The sequence below is a fragment of the Ornithorhynchus anatinus genome, chromosome X1 (genome assembly GCF_004115215.2).
Source record: "Ornithorhynchus anatinus isolate Pmale09 chromosome X1, mOrnAna1.pri.v4, whole genome shotgun sequence".
NCBI lineage: Eukaryota > Metazoa > Chordata > Mammalia > Monotremata > Ornithorhynchidae > Ornithorhynchus > Ornithorhynchus anatinus.
In genome coordinates, this window is record NC_041749.1 from 15,210,478 (window position 1) to 15,218,218 (window position 7,741).

At 41.2% G+C, this 7,741-nt stretch overlaps 1 long non-coding RNA gene across 1 annotated transcript; it reads left to right on the forward strand.

The window, feature by feature from the left end:
* The first annotated feature begins 1,587 nt into the window (after nt 1-1,587).
* Nucleotides 1,588-6,440, forward strand: LOC114806308. Its single transcript, XR_003754336.2, has 3 exons — nt 1,588-1,628; nt 4,817-5,015; nt 6,370-6,440. It is a non-coding gene; the product is annotated as an uncharacterized LOC114806308 (long non-coding RNA).
* The last annotated feature ends 1,301 nt before the right edge of the window (nt 6,441-7,741 follow it).

Here is a 7,741-nt window from a genome sequence, read left to right on the forward strand (position 1 = left end):
ATGTGAAAGAGAAAAGATGACAGAACGATACTCAAGCAGCTACTGCATGGAGGAAGGAAATGGACAGGCAACCAGAATGGCAGAATAAGCAATTAAAGGATATAGCGAAGCAAGAGTTGGACGATGTGAAGTAACAGTGGACTGATGGGAGACCACTTCAGGAGACAGAGCGGTCTGGTAGTCAACAACCTAGAGAGGAATTACTTTCCCTAAGACAAGGCTTTGCAAAATTTGGGATACCAAAAGGCAAGATCAAAAATAAAGATATGCTATGTAAGGGAGAAGCTCGTTGTGGCAGCAATGTATCTGGCAAATGATATAGATACATACTAGAAGTTTGTAGCCTTATTTGTGTAAAGTCGTATTTCCCAATTACCCAATTGGCACCATATTGGTATCAAATTTTAGATATAGAATCCTGTAGCCCAAAGTAGCTGTAAGCACTATACTGTACATCCAAATATGTTGGATGAAAGATTTTAACAATAGGATATTTACAGGAAGAACCTTTGGGATGAGGTAATGGGAAGATAGGTTGTGGGCAAGGGCCAGCTCTCCTCCAGACCACTGGCCACTTTCCTGGGGCAACTGATGATGACTTGGACCTTGGAGCTGGGCTCTGGGGAAGGAGGAGAACAAAAAGGGATGACATTGCACAGGGAGGAACTGGAAAGGAAGATTCCCCTAAGAGGATTTCTGGGATGGGACCTGCCATGTATTAGCCCCCAGACTATGAGTCTGGGCTTTACCTACCTCACCCCCGCCCCACCCTCTTTAGGGACCCAGTCACCCTGTCCCTGGGCAGACCAGATCCCTCAGCCATATTGGGGCCTGGTAGGAAGTGGAATTTCATGTTCCAATAAGACATACACCTGTATATTTCCCAGCGCCCTCCTCAGCAGGAACATAGAACATTCTACATATATGTTACACAAACTTTTCCTGAGCAACAGTGAGTACATCTGCTATACCCACTAGTTTTAAGTTCCTTAGTAGAGGCAACAGAAAAGCTCATAGGGGGTTGTGGGGGAATCAGCAATATTTGCTCATTTACAGTGAGCATATGTTCTTCATGTTAAATGAACTGTAGCTATTGCAATTGACAATCACATAGCATTTGGTATTGACAAAACACCAAGGGACAAGATCTTCACAGCCAAAATAATGTGGAGAATTGAGGTGATAATCTGGGCCCTGAATCAAACATTTCATAGCTTTGACTGTGTAGACTCTATATATTATGAGGTTAAGAGTTGATCTCTAGCCCCCATCCCATACCTCTAATGAGTTATGACCACAAGCAAGGCAATTTACCTCCAAGGGATGCATATTTCCCTCCACATTAAGTAAAAACTCCTCACAATTGACTTTAAAGCTCTTCACCCCCTCATACATATGAACTCTGTGATATTGTACTCTCCCAAGTGCTAAATACAGTGCTCTGTACAAAGTAAGTTCTCGATAAACATGATTGATTGATTGACTGATATGGGTTTTCACCCTATTGGATTCACTCAAGAGAGGAAATCTATTCATCCCCTTGTCTTTTCCCATTAGGTTGTGAGATATTCATGAAACTCTACTTCTTTGGGTTCCAAGGACCTGATGAGTTGGTCTGCATTCAGTAGGTAATCACTCAATACTTCTGTTGCTACTGCTGCTGCTGCTGCTGCTGCTGCTGCTGATGATGATGATGGAGGAACATTTTCAGTAACTTGTATTCCCCAAGTTTTTGTTGGCTTGGTGATATTTGTCCCTAAAAGATCTGGCAGTAAATCATTAAAATCAAAACAAGTAAAATGGAATTGAGGTAAAACTGAGAAACACAAGAATCAAAATTACCCTGACTTAAATAGGCAGTTGCTGTTGAAAAAGCATAGAGGATGTTTCTTAAGCCTTATTTTACCTTTAATTTTTCTTTCTTCTCCCTCAGAAAAAAATGTAAATAAACATTTTTTAAGATAATTTGGTCCTGATTTCTGTCATAACAATAGTAATGATGATGATAATAACAATAGTGATTGTGATATTTGCTAAGCACTTATTATGTGCCAACCACTGTATTAACTGCTGGGGTAGATACTATGATTACTCATACATCCCACTGCAGTAATCATAAGATTGTCTTTAGGTTCGGTGAGAGTGCATCTAGGAGTGTGAGTGTCAGTAAGAAAAACTCTCTTGACACTTGCCCACTCTGTCCGTGAAAATGCAATAGCACATCTTTTGTAGCCACTTGGCATTCAGGGGAACTCTGCTTAGACACCAGTGGTTAATAGGAGAACGACTTGTCTTACCATCAAGTAAATAGGCACTTGAGGTTTTTTGCTTGTTTTGCTGTACTAGTGATGGTTTTTGCTGCACACTCTCTCACCCAGTCCCCTTGCAATTAGTGAATTGCAATTATAAGATTTTTAATGGCAGCTACTTTAATATATTCTACTGGAGCTGTAATTACTGCAGTTGCTGGCATTAGACTTAAATCATCCTAATGATTTGTGATTCTGAAGGGCTTCCTTGCTTATATCTCCCCAACTGCCACTGCAGCACTTCTGAGTCACCTAAGAATATAAGGATTCAGAGCCTCTCCTAGCACTTATGTATGTATCTTCCAAACACTATTGCTTGAGCAGTAACTCATGTGCATAGCCCCTTCCCCTCTTCCTCCTATCTGTAAATATTTTTCTAACGTCTGTCTCCTCAGCTAGACTGTAAGATCCTTGAGGTCAGAGACCATGTTACTAACTCTACTATACTCTCCCAAGACTTTAGCACAGTGCTATACACAAAATAAGTGCTCACTGAAGACTGATTGACAGATTACTGCCCATATATCTGCATATATAGACACACTCCCAAATCCCTCTTACTTTTCCTATTTTAAACCTTTGCAGTGACGTTTCTGAGGAAACTACTGTTTGGGGCAGTTTCTTTGGAAGCTGACAGTAGTTGGATAATGAGATTGAGTTGATAGGAAGATGTTGATTAAAGTTGAAATTGGAACTAAGTGGATGATGTAACTGTTCTGTCTCTTTTGCTTAATTGGTAACTTTTTAATGTTTTTTGTTAATAGGCCCATCAATTGTGTTTATTAAGCCTTTTCTGGGTACAAAACACTGTACTAAGCATTTGGGAAAGTACAAAATAAAAATATAACAAACACATTCCCTCAGTGCTGAGGTAGATATAAGATAATTAGGTTGGGTACAGTCTTTGTCATATATGGGACTCACAGTCTTAATCCCCATTTTACATATGAGGTAACTGAATCACAGAGAAGTTAACTGATTTGCCCAGGGTCACATAGTGGACAAGTAGCAGAAGTGGGATTAGAACCCAAGTCTTTCTGCCTCCCAGGTTCATTCTCTAGCCACTAGTCAATGCTACTTCTCTTCAACCTCAAAACACTATTTGTTGGCTAAAGAACACCTGCAACTAATCCAAGAAAGCTAATGCATGGGCCCAAGCTAATTGGAGGTACTTAGAATAGAAGGAGGTCAAGGAGGGCAACTATAACACCTCCTCCCAGCATCCTTTGATTGACACTGCCACGTTCACAAAGTCTAGTTTTAGCACAGAGTTCATTTCTCTTCCCAGACTCCCCACACCATACTGAGTGTCATGATTATCAAAAACTCAAATTGTCTGGTTTGACTTTTCCCTTCTTTTTCCTTCTAGTGGAAGGACTGGTAGGCAGAGAACAGTGGCCAGAGAAAGAGTCTAAGGAATCGACAAAGGACAGGCTGATTTGGTCCCCTGTTTGAACTCTATTAACAATCTATGCATTCCTACGTTTGAATACTTTGGAGCCAAATTTTGATGCTTAATGTTTTGTGCAGAGTATTGTGCTCCCTTCACTACTTGCAAAAAATTAGAAAGTCAAAGTTCTGCTGATGAACAACAAATCTGATGCATTACACCTTGGACTTTTCTACAACCTTCCTTCCAAAAAGCCAAATATTTCACGTGGATCATTTGTCCACAGAGACTCCTGGTAAAGTGACAGTGTCAGCTTCAGACATCCTAGCATCTGAGATGGGACTAAAAGGGCTATCAGTCAATCAATCAATCAAATCAACCAATCAAGGTATTTACTGAGCTACTGAGTGCTCACTCTGTGCAGAGCACCAAAGCACTTAGGAGAATACAAGACAAAGTAGTCAGTAGACATGAACCCTTTATACAAGAAAGGAATTATGTGCATATCCATAATTTATTTTTATGTCTGTCTTCCACTCTAGAGTCCCACTCATATCCTACAAATGCCCCCAGTACCCAGTAAAAGAGAAGCAGCATGGCCCAGTGGAAAGATTACAGACCTGGGAGACCTCTGATTAGAACTGGATTATAACTCAGGTTCCACCACTTCCCAAGGTGTGACCTGGGGCAAGTCACTTCACTTCTCTGTGCCTCAGTACCCTCATTTGCAAATTGGGGATTCGATCAATACCTGTTCTCCCTCCTTCTTAGACTGTGAGCCCCATGTGGGACCTGATTATCTTGTATGTACGCCAGTACTTAGTACAGTCCTTAGCATATAGTATGGACTGAATAAATACCATTATTTGCTGTTATTATCATTATTATCATTGTTATCATTATCACTGTTATCAATGTTATTTTTAAAAAAGAAAATCAGCCCGAAGATGCCCCCTTTTACCCTGGCACTCCACAGTTCCTTGTTTAGCAAGTGTTCCATGAAAAGTAATCTTTAGGGTGTCCAGGCTGGCAGCAGCTCTGCTCCCCAGGGCCTCTAGACCCTGCCTGCTGCCTACCAGAAATGAGTCTCAGAGGCTCCTTTTGGTTTCTTTTGCAGCTCTACCTCTGAACAGGAGAAGAGGGAGGTCTGCACACTACTCTTGTCCACTTCTCTGAAGCCACTCAGAAGTAATGCCAGCTTGGGCAAGTGTTGGGGCCTGCCCAATACTCTACAGAATCTCCAGAGCTCCCAGGGCTCTACAGACCCGGACATGGCACAGTAGCTTCCACAGGGGCATCTCCGGTAACCTAAACAGGTAACCGAACTCCTCACCATTGATTTTAAAGTACTCCACCACATTGCCTCCTCTTACCTTACCCATTTTCTCTCCTTCTACAATCCAGTCTGCACATTTCACTCCTCTAGTGCTAAGCTTCTCACTGTAGCTCAATCCTGCCTATCTGTAGCAGATCCCTAGCCCCTGTCTTGCCTCTGGCCTAGAACGCCCTTCTACCTCAAATCCAATAGATAATCACTCTCTCCACCTTCAAAGCCTTATTGGAAGCACATCTCCTCCAAATGGCCTTCCCAGACTAAGCCCCACTTTTCCTCATCTCTCACTCCCTCCTGCATCGCCCTGATTACTACCTTCATTCTTTCACCCTCCCTGCCCCACAGCATTTATGTACATATCTGTAATTTTACTTATTTGTATTCATGTCTGCCTGTCCCCTCTAGACTGCAAGCTCATTGTGGGCAGGGAATGTGTCTGTTTATTGTTGTATTGTACTCTCCCAAGCGCTTAGTACAGTACTTTGCACACAGTAAGCGCTCAATATATATGAATGAATGAATGAATGAATAATCACCCACTCAGCTCTTTCAGAGCATGGACGACCTTCTCACATCCCATTTTAGCTTTATCCAAGGAAGGTCATTTGGCAAGGAGAGATGAAGCTATGCTGTTTAACCAGCCACCTTCAAATGTTCTAATAAATTCTCCCAGCGTAATGAAGAAAAGACCTTACAGCCTCCCCAGTACTGCTAAACAATAGCCATTTGGAAGAAAAAGTCAATTGTTTTTCACTGATGGCTTTTAAGTTTTTAAGTTTATGAAGCCATGTCTTTGTACATGTGGAAACCACTCCATGCATCATTCATTTCATAAGCAAGTCCATAAAGGGGTGAAGATCTAAAGGAACTTTTGACACCACTCAAGTGTGTATTTAAACAGTTCAATCCTTTTAGCATCTAAAAGATGATCTGGTCTCTGAAATGTGTGAAGTTTGTTTTTTAAGACTGCCAATATCCATATAGGCTGTTTGAATAGCAAGTTCAATAAGAGGTGAATATACATAATGCTATGTCTTTTCTTTTCTCTCTATAAAAAAAGTTTATTCCCACAACTGTAAACTTGTTGTTTTCACTTTACCACTACTCACACACACAAAAATCCACCATTTAAAAAGAGACTGTCACACATAACCAAGAGGCTCCATAAAGGTCAACATGAGCACAACGACTGACTTATGAGTACCTTCAGGCATATACTATTCCAAATTGGGGTGTCAACATTTCATTGTGAGTGTCAGGGAGGAAATGGTGCAGGGATTCTAAGTGGGGATACAGGATGCTGGTCTGACCAGAAAGCATTATTTTTATTTTTTCAGCCCCATTTGGAGCTTCTCTTGTCTTGTCTGAGAGTCTGGATCCAACAGCTGTGGGGACGTATCTAAGTGAGTATCTAAGATTCCAAGTACAATCCAGTGTCTGCAAAGAGCTTGCATTCTTAGAAAGGAAAATAATGATTGCAATAACTTTACAACTTTTAAAACTGTAAACTTGTAAACTTCTCAACTGTCACATAGTAAGCAACTTAACAAATACCATCCAGAAAAAAGAAAAAAAAAGCAGTATGCCTAGTGGAAAGAGCATGGTCCTAGGACTCAGGAACCTGGATTTTAATCCCAGATCTGTCACTTGCCTGCTGTGTGACTTTGGACAAGTCACTTAACTATTCTGTGCCTCAGTTTCTTCATTTGTAAAATGAGGAATAATGGTAATAATGATTGTGGTATTTGTTAAATACTTACTATGTGCCAGATACTGTACTGAGCACTGGGGTAGAAACAACATAATCAGTTTGGACACAGTCCAGGTCCCACATGGGGCTCACAGTCTTATTCCCCATTTTACAGGTAAAGAAACTGAGGCACAGAGAGGTTAAGTAACATACCTGAGGTCACACAGCAGACAAGTGGCAGAACTGAGGTTAGAACCCAAATCCTTTTTACTCCCATGTCTGTGTGCTATCCATTAAGCCATGATTAAATACCTGTTCTCCCTCCCCTTTAGATTGTGTACCCTGCGTGGGACAGGACCTGAGCTGATTACCTCATATCTGTCCCAGCACTCAGTATAGTGTTTTGTACACAGTAAGTGCTTGAAAAATAACCCCCCATTATTATTAATTTAAGCCCATAAGCAAAGCCATTACTGGACTAGCCAATGGTGCATCCAGTGTGAAAATGGTAACAGGGTGTTTAGAAGAACATTGCACTCCTCAACTTCCAACCTCAATACATCCATTCAAAAACCTTTGGTAGGAAGAAGACTACACTAAAAGCAATCAAGGTATATTTCAGAGTTGTAAAGGATTAAACAGATACTAAATACCAAAACTCAAAGCCTATTCTGCATGTTAAAATGCAACTTGGGCCAAATGGAGTTTTCAATCTGACTTTTCTACTTCCCAAGGAATGCAATATTTAAGAGAGTAATACTCCAATTATCACTTACTCCTCAGTGAGCTAAATCTCTGTTCATCTCCCCTGTAGTGGAGTGCAACTTGTTTAATTAACAAATGGCTGCCGCCTCAGCCGTTCTCTTTTTCTACCTCGAGAACCAGGCACAGTCCTCCCAGGCCATCAAACCAAAGGCCATTTCAGGAAGTGTCTATAGCAACGAGACTTTCCCTCCTGATCCTGAGAATTTAACATGAGGCATTATGACAGAATGTACCAGGGGGTATAGTGGCACAGA